This window comes from Schistocerca serialis, chromosome 9 (genome assembly GCF_023864345.2).
Source record: "Schistocerca serialis cubense isolate TAMUIC-IGC-003099 chromosome 9, iqSchSeri2.2, whole genome shotgun sequence".
In the NCBI taxonomy this organism is placed as follows: domain Eukaryota; kingdom Metazoa; phylum Arthropoda; class Insecta; order Orthoptera; family Acrididae; genus Schistocerca; species Schistocerca serialis.
In genome coordinates, this window is record NC_064646.1 from 162,006,718 (window position 1) to 162,021,312 (window position 14,595).

General features: G+C 45.5%; 1 protein-coding gene across 1 annotated transcript in view; it reads right to left on the bottom strand.

Annotated features, from left to right (window-relative positions):
• Window positions 1–14,595, bottom strand: part of LOC126419447 (probable tubulin polyglutamylase TTLL2) — a 410,877-nt gene that overhangs the window by 122,976 nt on the left and 273,306 nt on the right. The window lies entirely within an intron of this gene.

Sequence of the window (14,595 nt, forward strand, 5' to 3'; positions counted from 1 at the left end):
TCGCTACTCCCAGTTCACCAGCATACCGTACCGTTGCTTGTCCAGCTATGGAACGTCTGTTTACCAATTGTCCACAGGCAACGGGACCGTTTCGGACCCGCGCGAAGCGTGTGCTCGAGTCTCTTGGTGTGGATCACGTGGTACACCAAATCCAGTGTTTGAACCGCCTGTCGCCCTGGTTACTGCTGAGGCGCAGAGTAGTTTCACATTTAGTGCAGTACAGGAGAGGTTGGACAAATGAATATGGCTTTTACGACATTCTAACTGAGCACCACAACTTTGTAGTTGTATTTACGGATGGGTCTAAACTGGAGGACTCCGTTGGCAGATCTACTGTTTTCCCTAATCGTGTCCTCAAGATCCGATTGCCTCAAAACTGTCTCCGACGCGGAACTACACGCGATCTTGAGGGCACTGGAACAGATGCGAGGTGTTTCGAGTGCTAAATTGCTTGTCTGTTCCGAGTCCCTGAGTGTCCTTCACTCTCTACAACGCTTGTACCTAGCAGATAAAGTAGTCCAATATGTCCAAGACGCGCACGTCCAATAAGAAAGGCTGGGGAAGGAGGTGTCTTTCTGCGGGTTGCCAGGACGCATGGGTATTGGAAGGAAAGAAAGTGCTGGCTTTTACTCTCTGCAGAGTCTGTACCCAGAAGATAAACTAGACCAGAATATTCAGGACACCTTTCTCTGACTGCAAAGATCGGGGAAGAACGTGTCTTTCTGCTAGGTGCTAAGTCACATGGGTACAGTGGAGAACGAAAGGGCGGATATAGCAGCCAAGGAGGAATGTCGCGAACCTCAATTAGTTCAGTGTGCCATCCCCATGCGTGCTATCACCTAGCTGTTGAGGTACAGAGTCATACGTCGATGGGAAGATGAGTGGCTGGAAATGACAGACAATAAGCGGCGTCTGGTAAAGTCCAGTGGCACACCTCCTTCCAGCCATGCAGGCGGGATGAGGTTCTTCTCACTCATCTTCGTATAGGACACAGCACTTTGACACATGGCGTCTTCCTCTGGCGACAGGACCCTTAGATATGTAGTGATTGTGGAGTACAGATCACTGTGCGCCACATTTTACTAGACTCGGTTTTATTTTCAGACCAGAGGGTAGCAGTAGATTTGCCAACAGATCTGCCCTCAGTTTTAAGTTACAATTAAACGAATGTGATCCAAGTTTTAAGGATTTGTGGTGTGACCAACTTGTTTCCTAAAATTTTAGGGAGATTTTAACAGGACGACTATCTTTTTGTAAGAGGTCATCCAGTCACATTTCTATGAGCTGTTGTTTTAGCTCATCTGTCACTTTACTTGTATTTTATCTATGCTATGGCACCTTCCACCCTTTCTCAGTTGTCTTAATGTGTTTGAGATAGAGTGGTTGTGTGGGTCAACTCGAGTGATGTATGCGTTAGTGAGTGTCATTTTGGAGATTTAACCCTTACTGTGTCACAACTTATTCAGCCATTTTAGCCACACTCGTTTCTTTTAATCTTTGCAAGGGCGCTGATAACCTCGCCGCTGAGCGCTAGTAATCACCACACACACACACACACACACACACACACACACACACACAGCGACGGGGCAGCACAGAGAAGCGCACAGACTATGGTGCGTCCAACGACATTGCTGAACGCAGGATTCGCAACATATAGTTTTTTGAGATGAATTCCTCTTAGGCTGTATCCGAGTGGGGAGGGTCCAAGGAGAACGATTAGTGCCAAATTGCATTCATCATTGTCACATGGAGCCAGCACCTGGTGTGATTGCATGGGGTGCCTTGGATACACAAAAAGGATATTCTCTGGTTTACATAACCGATAGTTTGAATAACAGTCGTTCTATTTCTGACGTGTTAAGGCTTGTGGCTATGCATGCCTACGAGGTCTCCGTGAAGCTACGTTCCTACAAGATAAGGCAAGTCTGCATGTTGCTCATGCTGTCCTGATCTCGTTGCGGAGGCTGTTCGACTGTTTCCCTGGCCAGCACATTCTCCAGACCTTCACTCACAGAGAACACCTGGTCGTGGGTTGCCGAGAGCCTGGCTCGCCACCAGCCACTGCGACTGAAGAACTCTAGCACCATGCTGGAGCCTGGAATAACGAACCCATATCTGCTATCCAAGCTCTGTTCAACTAGATGCGCAGCCGGTTGGAGCTGTTGCTGGTGTCTGAGATAGCAGCGCTGTGTACCAAATCACCCACAAATTTAATCCCGTATGCGTCCTGCTATCCTGTACATGCACAGTAACTAACATTTCGTTTGAAAAGTTAAAACATCATCCACAGTAGAGTGTAACATTTTTATTAATAGGGCGATTAGCCGAATATTCGTTTATGTCATTTTCAAGCATCTAAAATAAGAATCTGTCAAAGTGGAAAACACTGTAGCGTAAGTACATAATTTGTAAATATTACACGACGTTTAAAATCTTGAACATGGCTGGAGACAGCAACTGTAGAGCGCAATCTTCGTGAGAAAGAATCAGCCACAACCGTTGCAATAGTAAAAAGATTTACTAAAATCTCTTGACCTAGGTTTCGACGTCTTTAAAAACGTATTCTTCAGAAACATCAATGATTGACACCCCCCCCCCCCCCCCCAAATGCTGTGCCTTACAAATGATGTATTTCAAGTTATTTTATATTTGACTCGTTTTATTGATTCAAAAAAATTTTTATAACCAAATAAAACGCTAAACATTTATCCTTTCGTATTATCATACAAGCAACCATTTTTTGTCCGTATTTCTAGTCAATTCGTAGCGATTCTTTCCCTGACCCACGCATACATGTACACCCACTCGCGTCCTAAACTTTCCTCAAGAGACATTGCAGTATGTCAGTTCACTAGGTGGAGTTGTGAAGCACTTTACAGTCACAATTAGTACAATACGTTGTGTTTTTATTCTTATGGAGGTGAATTTTATACTTATTTGTGCCCTATGAGTACACTGTTGACGTACCTTCACAACATTATGCAACTAGTAGGAGCAAAAATTCTTCGTAAGTCAGTGATTTGTTGTCACTTTTACTTTATGGCTGAATTTTAACATGTATATAATGTTAACCATTTTAGGTGTCAATCACTGGTTCTTTTAACGAAGACGTCGATACCTATGTCAAGTGGTTTCAATAAGCCTTTTTACTATTGCAACTAATTTGGCTGTTTTTTACGTTTTCCTCACGAAGATACAAGATGTTATAACAATCGCGTTACAGACATGGCACGAGCCGTTTCCTCTACTTACACATGAATATGAATTATCACATTTGCCGTGGAATATAAATCAAATTACTACTCCACTATGAAGCTACATTTGATATAATCCTTATACAAAATAATATTGTATGTAGACGAAGACTAATTCCTTATATTACGCAACACTGCCATATTACGGACACATTTCCGATGAAATCTCAAGGAAATTTCATACCGGTGGAGTGCAGGTAGGCGTTCTTGCACATAATGAACTACGCAGTATCTTGCACCACAGGACGCATGAGAAAGAAACAATAAAACAGTGCGGCATTTAAAAATTAATTGCGATAATTGTAACAGATATCATGTAGGAAAGACAGATAGGAACTTTGGGATAAAGTTGGGAGAAAATCTGAACACTAGTACCACTAAGAAATCTTCATTTAACAACCACTTACGTTTCAATAAACACACTGTTAATGGCATTAACGCTTTGGAAGTCCTACATATACGAGGTGCATTCAAGTTCTAAGGCATCCGATTTTTTTCTCTGGACTGGAAAGAGATAGAAACATGTGCATTGTTTTAAAATGAGGCCGCGTTCATTGTCAATACGTCCCAGAGATGGCAGCACCGTACGGCAGATGGAATTTTACCGCCAGCGGCGAGAATGAGAACTGTTTCAAATACTTAAAATGGCGACGTTTTCCTTACTTGAACAGCGTGCAATCATTCGTTTTCTGAATTAGCGTGGTGTGAAACCAATTGAAATTCATCGACAGTTGAAGGAGACATGTGGTGATGGAGTTATGGATGTATCAAAAGTGTGCTCGTGGGTGCGACAGTTTAATGAAGGCAGAACATCGTGTGACAACAAACCGAAACAACCTCGGGCTCGCACAAACCGGTCTGACGACATGATCGAGAAAGTGGAGAGAATTGTTTTGGGGTATCGCCGAATGACTGTTGAACAGATCGCCTCCAGAGTTGGCATTTCTGTGGGTTCTGTGCACACAATCCTGCATGACGACCTGAAAATGCGAAAAGTGTCATCCAGGTGGGTGCCACGAATGCTGACGGACGACCACATGGCTGCCCGTGTGGCATGTTGCCAAGCAATGTTGACGCGCAATGACAGCATGAATGGGACTTTCTTTTCGTCTGTTGTGACAATGGATGAGACGTGGATGTCATTTTTCAATCCAGAAACGAAGCGCCAGTCAGCTCAATGGAAGCACACAGATTCACCGCCAGCAAAAAAATTTCGGGTAACCGCCAGTGCTGAAAAAATGATGGTGTCCATGTTCTGGGACAGCGAGGGCGTAATCCTTACCCATTGCATTCCAAAGGGCACTACAGTAACAGGTGCATTCTACGAAAATGTTTTGAAGAACAAATTCCTTCCTGCACTGCAACAAAAATGTCTGGGAAGGCCTGCACGTGTGCTGTTTCACCAAGCAACGCACCCGCACATCGAGCTAACGTTACGCAACAGTTTCTTCGTGATAACAACTTTGAAGTGATTCCTCATGCTCCCTACTCACCTGACCTGGCTCCTAGTGACTTTGGCTATTTCCAACAATGAAAGACACTCTCCGTGGCCGCACATTCACCAGCCGTACCGCTATTGCTTCAGCGATTTTCCAGTGGTCAAAACAGTCTCCTAAAGAAGCCTTCGCCGATGCCATGGAATCATGGCGTCAGCGTTGTGAAAAATGTGTACGTCTGCAGGGCGATTACGTCGAGAAGTAACGCCAGTTTCATCGATTTCGGGTGAGTAGTTAATTAGAAAAAAAATCGGAGGCGTTAGAACTTGAATGCACCTCGTACTTAATAAAGATAGGTTGAAGAAGTTAATCCGGAAACAAATATGGCTACAACAACGTCATCACAGCATACAGTATTGAAATATAAGATTGGGTGCGCCCAGGAACAGGTGATTGTTGGTCCGAAGCTGCACACATCTTCTAATTTCCGTCAAAGCAATTACTTCCATAAGCAACAGAGCCGTAAGTCGTGTTAGGGAAAATTCAAAGTAGTCCTGTACTCAACGAATGAGAGTAGGTAGGCATATGCTGGGAACCTGCATCGCCGTTCTAGGCAAGATACTAGTAGAGGTGGATTGCCGTTACCTTCCTCCGACCTGTAATGAAGTATCAAATGCGCATCCCTTCCTTGAGGATGACTGTGATGAGTGCTTATACAGTACGGTGTCAGGTTTGTGTTGTTATCGGTAAAGGGAAGGGGGACGGTGAAACCCGGTGCCGACTCCTCTCGAACAGCACCACGGGGGCCGCCGAGCTTAACAACCGTATCCGACGGACGGATCACCGTCAACAGACTCACATGTCCTCACTTCATGACACACTGAGGAGAGGTATGGAATTTAATCCAGGATATGGCTATCAGGAACTTGAAGTCAGGAACTTGACGTCGGAAATTTGGTGTCACTACCTGGTATTCCTTTGCCAGCCAAATACTTCCAGTAAAAATTTCTCTCCGAGAGGATTCTAACACGCTTACCTCTGAATCGAGAGCAGCCGCTCAGACGTGCTTTTTTTTCATTATTGCCTTTATCGGCGTCAGCTTCTTCGGCTTCTTAGTTTTTCCATTACTATTTCTTATAAGTTCGTCATCGACACAGATGGCTTTTCACTAAGGTCCACGGGAGATCTTGTCTATGTGACTTGAGGTTGTTGAAATCAAAGGAATATTCGCTTAAAATGAAACAAAATAGCAATTATACGACATAATAAGTTGAATTCTTGAAAAAGTGTAGCACTCTTATTGCTGCTTGAATCACTGAACTCTTTTAAAGTCCATAAGCAGATTTTTTCTGTTGTTTGTAGAAACGCTGTGAGGTTCAAATTGGTTCAAATGGCTCTGAGCACTATGGGACTCAACTGCTGAGGTCATAAGTCCCCTAGAACTTAGAACTACTTAAACCTAACTAACCTAAGGACATCACACACATCCATGCCCGAGGCAGGATTCGAACCTGCGACCGTAGCGGTCGCTCGGTTCCAGACTGTAGCGCCTAGAACCGCTCGACCACTCTGGCCGGCACGCTGTGAGGAAGTGGCCAGTAGGGAAGGGGTTCGATGGGAGAAGTTTGGTCGTGAGCTAAGGTGTGATCATTACAATGCTGACGAAGTTTTGAAAGATAGGTCTGTATGTCGTTTGCAGGCGCTCCATTAGATAGCAATGATGATTTTGAAGTTGCACATTGAAATATTAAAGATCAGGATGTGCAATTTGTAGTGCATAGTACAGGAAGTTCCCATCCATCCAAACGTAGCTGTAATGTTTGGCGGACAGAAAGAAAGGCCAGTTCGGTTGTAACAAATGGAGTGTCGCGATTCTGTCAGGTGCCGCCCTGGTGATGAGAGCCGGTTTCTTTCGGTCCAGTTCCAAAAGATGTTTTGGTCCTGACTCAAGATTTGATATTCTATGGTATCAGGAGTTCGACAATGGTTCCAGAGCGGGTTCTGTGCAAGTTCAGTTTCTTACGCGTACGCATGTGCTCGCTTCGTACCACGTTGCCCGAATGAAGGTGGGTATCATCCGACGGAAGACGTTGCATCATATTCTTGGCAAAACTGTGCTGTAGAAACTTGGTTACTAAAGAGTACGGCGCGAGAGGGCTAAGTAATGTATTTTATATGAATGACGCGGAGCTGCAGAGTACTCCCTCGCCACTTGGTTCAGGTCTTGGAGGTAGATGGCAACGCATTATGGTACAACTTTAGTAGCGACGTCTGGAGACAGTGGTGAATCGATTTCCTGGTAATGATAATAATAATGAGCGTATGGCATTGGTGGCCGGGAGACCCCTCGTGGGGCTGTTCCGCCGCCGCTCCAGAAGTTCTTTAACGCCACTACGGCGACTTGCGAGTAAATGAGGCTGAAATGATGATGAAAGACACACAGCACCCACTTATCTCGAGGCAGAGAATATCCCTGACCCCGTCGGGAATCGAACCCAGGACCCGTGCGCGAGAAGCAAGAAGGCTACCGCAAGACCACGAGCCGCGGACGGTACCTCGGTTATAATTTCGTTAGTTTTACTGGCGATTTTGTACGCCCTTTTGAGAAGGACTACCGTGCAATGGACTACTGCAATTTTAAGCTTAATTTATCCTAGTTTGTTGGGTATGGCGGCAACTTTAAAAGATACATTGAATATATTCTCTTGACAGACTTACCAAGATGTTGACTACAGGACTTGCTGTGCGATCACGTTACGCATGGGCAGAGCTGCTGCTATATACTGCAGTCGCATAGGAATGTATTGGTTGATGAAAGGACTTTTTGGGTTGGTCGAGGTACCTCATGTTTTGCCTACGTAAGATGGCTTGATATTTTGTATCTTAACGCGCCAGTTGATCCTTCTCATATTGTTGAAGCAGGCAGTAAAGAACATTCCCAGTGGTTTCTGGATGTTCACCCTGGCAATAAAGGGTGTTGTAGATGGTGGAGATGCCGACCTACATTCACATCTAAATCATACCCCGCAAGCCACGTAACGGTGTGTGCTGGATGATACCACTAACGAATCCCCCCTCCCTCCATGTTCTATTCGCGAATGGCGCGTGGGAAGAATGATTGTCGGTAAGCCTCTGTATTAGCTCTACTTTCTCTAATTTTGTCGTTGTGGTCATTTCGTGAGAGGTGTGTGCGCAGAAGTAAAATGTTGTTCGACGCTTTCCGGAAAGTATTGCCTCGAAATACAGTAGCAAATCTCTTCGTGATACACAAACTTTCTCTTGTAGCGTCTGCCACTTTTTCGCCGACCAAACGATGCTGTGACGAAACACGCCGCTCTTCGTTTGATATCTTCTTATCCTTTGTATCAGTCCTACCTGGTAACGACAGAGACTGATGAACAATACTCAACAATAGGTCGAGCAAGTGCCCTGTAAGCAATTTCTTTAGTGGATGAATTACATTTCCTCAAGATTCTTGTTATGAATCTCAGTCTGGCATCTGCTTTTCCCACTGTTTGTCTTGTGTGCTCATTCCACTTAATATCGCTCCGGATTATATGTTTCGTGGTAGTTACTGTTTCCAGCAATTTGTCATCAACAGTGTAGTTGTACAGTAGCGAATTTTTTCCTATGTGTGCACATTATATTGCATTTATTTACGTTCAGGGTTAACCGCCCTGCACCATTCATCAATCCTCTGCTCGTAGATCAGTCTGCAAATTGTCACTGTCTTCCGGCGTTGCTACCTTCTTATAGACGACCGCATCATCTGCGAACAGGCTTATAGAGCTTCCGATGCATTCTAATAGTCATTCGTACACACTGCGAATAGTAACGGTCCTACCATACTTCTTTGGCTTACTCCCGAAATTACCTCTACAGCTGTCATTTTGTTCCGTTAAGAGTTCTGTCTGTAAGGAAGTCTTGAATCCAGTAGCAAATCTGGTCCAATACTCGAAAAGGTCGTATTTTTTTCACTCAACGGCAGTGCGGGACGCTGTCAAATGCCTTCCTGAAGTCAAGGAACACGGTATCAACCTGAGTACCGATGTCTACAGCGCTTAGATCTCATGGAGGAAAAGAGCAAGCTGATTTTCTCAAGATCTCTTTTTGTCGAATCTTTGTTCATTTTTATAGAGGAGATTTTCGTTCTCCAAAAAGGTCATAATTCTTGAACCTAAAGTATGTTCCATAATTCTACAACAGATTAATGTCAAATATAGATGCATGTAATTGTGTACTCTGTCCTACAGCCCTTCTTGAGAACAGGCATGACCAGCGTCTTTTTTTTTTTTTTTTCCAGTCGCTAGTACGCTTCGTTGCTCCAGCGATACATTACAAACTGTTGCTAGAAGGGGAACAAGTTCTTTCGTATAATCTCTGTAGAATCTTATAGGTATCTCATCTGGTTCTGATGTCTTTTCACCGGCCCCGGTGGCCGAGCGGTTCTAGGCGCTTCAGTTCGGAACCGCGCGACTGCTACGGTCGCTGGTTCGAATCCTGCCTCGGGCATGGATGTGTGTGATGTCTTTAGGTTAGTTAGGTTTAAGTAGTTCTAAGTTCTAGGGAACTGATGATCTCAGATGTTAAGTCCCATAGTGCACAGAGTCATTTGAGGCATTTTGATGTCTTTTCACTACCAAGCGATTGTAGTTGTTTTTCTACTCCGAAATTGGTTTTCTCAATATCAGCAATTTCAACGTTCGTACGATGATTGAAAGCAGGGAATGTGTTACGATCTTCCGCAGCGAAACAATTTCGAAGGACTGATTTTAGTATTTTGCCAACGGCCTTGCCGCAGTGGCAACACAGGTTTCCGTCAGATCACCGAAGTGCTGTTGGGCTTAGCTAGCACTCTAATGGATGATCGCTCGGGTCTGCCGAGTGCTGTTGGTAAGCGGCGTGGACTCAACCGTTGCGAGGCCGACTGAGGAACTACATGCTTAAGAGGTAGCGGCTCCACTCACGAAAACTGATCACTGCCGTGAGAGCGGTGTGCTAACCGCATGCCCCGCCCTCCCCCCTCCCACCCATATTCACATCCAGTGACTCCTATCGACTGAGGCCGACACGGCGGCCGGTTGGTGCCGTTGGGCCTTCCGAGACCTGTTCGGACGGAGAGAGAGAGAAGAGTTCAATACTTTGGCCTTCGCTCTGTTATCTTCCATTTCGGAGCCTGATGGTCACCGAGTGACTGAACAGAAGATTTCGAACCGCTTACTGATTTTACATAAGATAAAAACCTCTTAGGGTTTTTACTCAGATCGATTGACAAAATTTTACTTTCAGTTCATTGAGTGCTTTTCTTAGTGCTCTCCATATGCTCATTTTGACTTCGTTGAGCTTTTGTTTGTCAGCTAGGTTTCGTCTTCTCTATTTCTGAGATAAAGCTCTCTTCGTTTACATGGGAGTTCTGTACTACCGTTACAGGTAAAATGGCAGATTTGTGTGTGTCGCAGAATGCACCACTGTACTGTCTGTAGTTAACCACAATCTGCTGGACGAGCTGTGTGCCTCTGTCATCTTGGAGTATCAAGGTAACCTCTCCTGGGTAGGTTCGGACGAATGTTATGAGACCATATACCTAGACTGATGACCGATATTGTGTGATGGAGATGCTGTTGCAAAAATTCTATGGCGATCTCGAACAAACTAGCAGATAGAGGGCAGCCCTCTCAATGTCCTCTTTGAGAATAGGTTGCTTTCGTGAACCTTTAATTTATTTTTAACCTTAAGGCTGTGTCGCTGATACATGAGGCAGTGAGGTCAGTAAAGGTGGCGTGAAAAACGAGAGCAGACATTGAGTGCAATAGGTAACCATAACCCGTAGGGTCATACGCTCTTTCTAGGTCTAAAAATGCGGCAGTTGTGTTCGCCTGCCTAGTCATGTACGAAACCTGTCTAAAAAGTATCCGACCTTTGGCCAGAAAAAAAATTTCGAATACCTGACGGGGTTCGGACCCTAATCCCCTTCAAAGTAGGCCCCTTGTGCTTGCACACACTTAGCCCACCGATCCTTCCACTGCCGGAAACACCTCTGGAAGTCTCCTTTTGGAATGGTGTTCAACTCCGTCGCCGTATTCCGCATTACCTATTCTCTACTCTCAAAACAGCGTCTTCAATTTTGGTAACAATCAGAAGTCGTAAGGAGCCGTGTCTGGAGAGTAGGGAGGTTGGCGAACGGCTGTAATTCCACGTTTGGTCAAGAAATTTTGGATCAAGTGAGATGAATGTGCGGGGGCATTGTCGTGATGCAGTTGCCAGATTTTCGCCGTCCACATGTCTGGTCTTTTGCGCCGAACTGCGTAACGGCGTCGCTGGAGAACACCTTGATAGTAGTCCCTTGTCACTGTTTGTCCTTCCGGTGCGTATTCGTGATGCACATTTCCACGGACATCTAAGAAGACCGTCAGCGACACCTTGATTTTGCTTCGCACCTACCACACTTTCTTCGCCCTTGGAGACTCGGATGGCTTCCATTGCGACGATTGTCTTTTCGTTTTTGGGCCGTACCCGTACATCCACCATTCATCTCCAGTTATCACAGTGTGCAGAAACCCAAGATCAGTGTTTGTGGTGTCCAGAAGGTCCCGTGCAACGTGAAAACGGGGGTCTGTTTGTTCCGGCGACAACAACTTGGGCACGAATTTCGCAGCCACTCGGCACATGTTCAAATCATCACGCAAAATTGGATGTGCAGAATCTTTACTCACTCCAACCTCTTGGACAATCTCCTGCACAGTCACACGACGATCTGCCATCACCAAATTTTGCACGGCCTCAAAAACAGCTCCACTCCGAGCAGTTTGGGGCCTGTCAGAACGCTGGTCATTCTCTACTGAAGTGCGGCCATTTTTGAACCGGTTGAACCACTCTCCATCTGTGTTGCACACATCGCATCTCCTGCAAACACCTGCTGAATCTTACGAATTGTTTCGTTCTGAGAATCAGCAAGCTAATTTGATGCAATATCTGTGCTCAACACGTTCAGTCATCTTGAGAGAATCGGTAATCCGACGAACACGTTGAGTAGCACCTCACTCAGTGGCCGACAGGCAGCGACTGACACGCTGGAAGGCGGGGACAAAATTCACGCATGCGCATAAAGGTCTCTTCCTTTACTGTGTACAGTAGCGCCGTGCTATCGTCTGTATTTTGCGCCGGAAAATCAGAGGTCGGATATTTTTTAGACAGACTTGGTATATAAGGTCTCCATAATGGGCTAGAAAGTGCATTACTGATCGCTCCTCAATGTCACTGTGTTATCTTCCGTTTCGGATCCTGAGGTCACTGAGTGACTGAATAGGTGATTTCAAACCGCTTACTGGTTTTAAATAAGATCAAAACCTTTTAGGCTTTTTACTCAGACCGGTTGACAAAAATTTAATTTCAGTTCATTTAGTGCTTCAGACACACGATATAAAAAGTTGCAGTCTGTCGTTGAGAGCGTGCGTCACCAATTTGAACTCAGAGTTCAACAACGCCATCGGCCATACAGTTTTAAAGTCACAGCTTTCGTCGTTCGGTGAATGAGTACAGTGATTGTCTTAGTGAAATCTGCTAGTACAGTCGCGTCCTGAAGCAGTTTTTTTTTTTTTTTTTTTTTTTTTTAAATCGTCGCTTTCAAGTCGCTGAAGAGATGCCAATAGCGCATGTACGAGGGTGGTTTGATAAGTCTGGTAAACTTCCATGAGAGAATGGAACATTTTTGTTGCACCTTCAAGATTGGTTGTTGTTGTCGTTGTGGTCTTCAGTCCTGAGACTGGTTTGATGCAGCTCTCCATGCTACTCTATCCTGTGCAAGCTTCTTCGTCTCCCAGTACCTACTGCAACCTACATCCTTCTGAATTTGTTTAGTGTATTGATCTCTTGGTCTCCCTCTACGATTTTTACCCTCCACGCTGCCCTCCAATACTAAATTGGTGATCCCTTGATGCCTCAGAATATGCCCCTTCTCCTGGTCAAGTTGTGCCACAAATTTCTCTTCTCTCCAATTCTATTCAATTCAAAAGGTTGGTAAGCTTGATTATTCCAAGTGTTGTATAAAGAATTACAACAGTGTTCAATGCACAAGTCATTGTTGACAGCCGTCTGAATTCGTCAGTACAGAACTAGATGAAGTTTACGCAGTCTCGGCACCATCATTGAAGACCATTTTCCTTTGGATTAATGATTTTAAACGTAGTCGGACAAGCACCGAAGACGAAGAGCGCACCGGCCGTCCAATTGAGGTCACCACAAAGGAAACCACTGACAAAATCGGTGATATGGTAAAGCAAGTCGCCGAATGAAAGCTCGTGACATTTCTGAGACTGTAGGCATCCCAACTGAGCGAGTGCATAATTTCTGCACAAAGATTTAGCTAGAAAGAAGTGGTGTGCTAGGCGGATGCCGTGACTGGTGACAGTCGACGAAACTGCATCTGGCACAACGTCATTGTTGACAGCCGTCTGAATTCGTCAGTACAGAACTGGTGTGTAGTAATGGATCCAGGTTTCATCATCAGTCACGAATCGGCGCAAAAAGTGTAGCGAACTGCGATTAAACGTCGCCAGATACGCAAAGAAGTTCATTTTCATCAAGATAATGCACCATCTCACGCATCAGTGATAACAGTGACGAAAGTTCATGAACTGGGCTTCGAATTCATTCGTCAGCCACCCTCTTCACCAGACTTAGCCCCGAATGACTTCTTGCTGGTCCCTAACTTGAAACTTTGGCTTGCTGGGAAAGAAATTTTCAAGTGAGGAAGTGATAGTAGCAGTCATCGGAGATTTTGCAAAGTTTGACAGAACCTATTTTTTCGATGGGATGAAAAAGCTGGAGAATCGCTGAACGAAGTGTATTTCCCTCAATAAGACTATGCTGAGCAGTAAGGTGAGTTGTTTACGAAACAAGCTTTTTTTTTCTTTTTTACCAGACCCGCGGTCAGAGATTTACGTCAGTCTTGTTAGAGCGAAAGTTTAATAGATAAGTTGGCGATTACGCTCGAAAACGAGCTACAAGTCGCTCACGCGACTGTAATGTGGACTGCAGACAGGCCGGGAGTTGAGCTCTACCTCCTGTGAACTCCGTAAGACCGAAACTATCCGTTGGGGTATTAACAGTGGCTGAATTCACTTTGCGCCAGCACTAACAACTCGTAAGCTAGCCACGTGACACAGCAGCATAACTGGCTAGCTGGCTACCTTTCCAGTGTTATCTCGAGCAGCTGTTCCGCTCGGTGAAGCTACAGGTGCGCCAACTCACCAATGTGGCAGACAGAAACCTCGCTTGTCGTCGTGTGTTCACCACTTTACCGTGCATGTTACGAGGTTCACTGGAAACATATCGTGTACATATGAAACGTGACTGCCTCGGCAGCAAGGTGGGGGGCGGACCTCGTGCTAACGACGGTAGGCGGACGATCCGATCCGAGACAGGACAGCCAGCGACCGCAGCACGTGCGTGCCTGCACGACATGACGGCCGCTCCAGACTGACTCCTTAATTAAAGAGCGCACTCGGTGCGCTCTCTGATTTATCGTGGCGTCTGCCCCCGAATATATTATTCGGATAAATCAGACGGGCCGTCGCAGCTCTGCCGATAAGCGCGTTATTATCGTCTGCGGGACTTATGCGTCACCTGCACGACACACCCCGGCACGTGATGCATGCTCGTAATTGCAGCCGCTCTCCCCGTTCATTTGAACTCGAGCGGCCCACGCAATAGTTACTCGCGGGAGATATATGCCCGTGTATACGATGCACGGAGTCGTCCACTGTTATTTCGCTACCGTACAGAACCAGCGCCATTATATCGCCCCATTGTAGTGGGTGATGCTTTTTGGGCCATTACGGAAAATCGACACACCACGAACCACGAACGAATAATACGAAAGGGGCGCAGATCGGTAGTTGTGA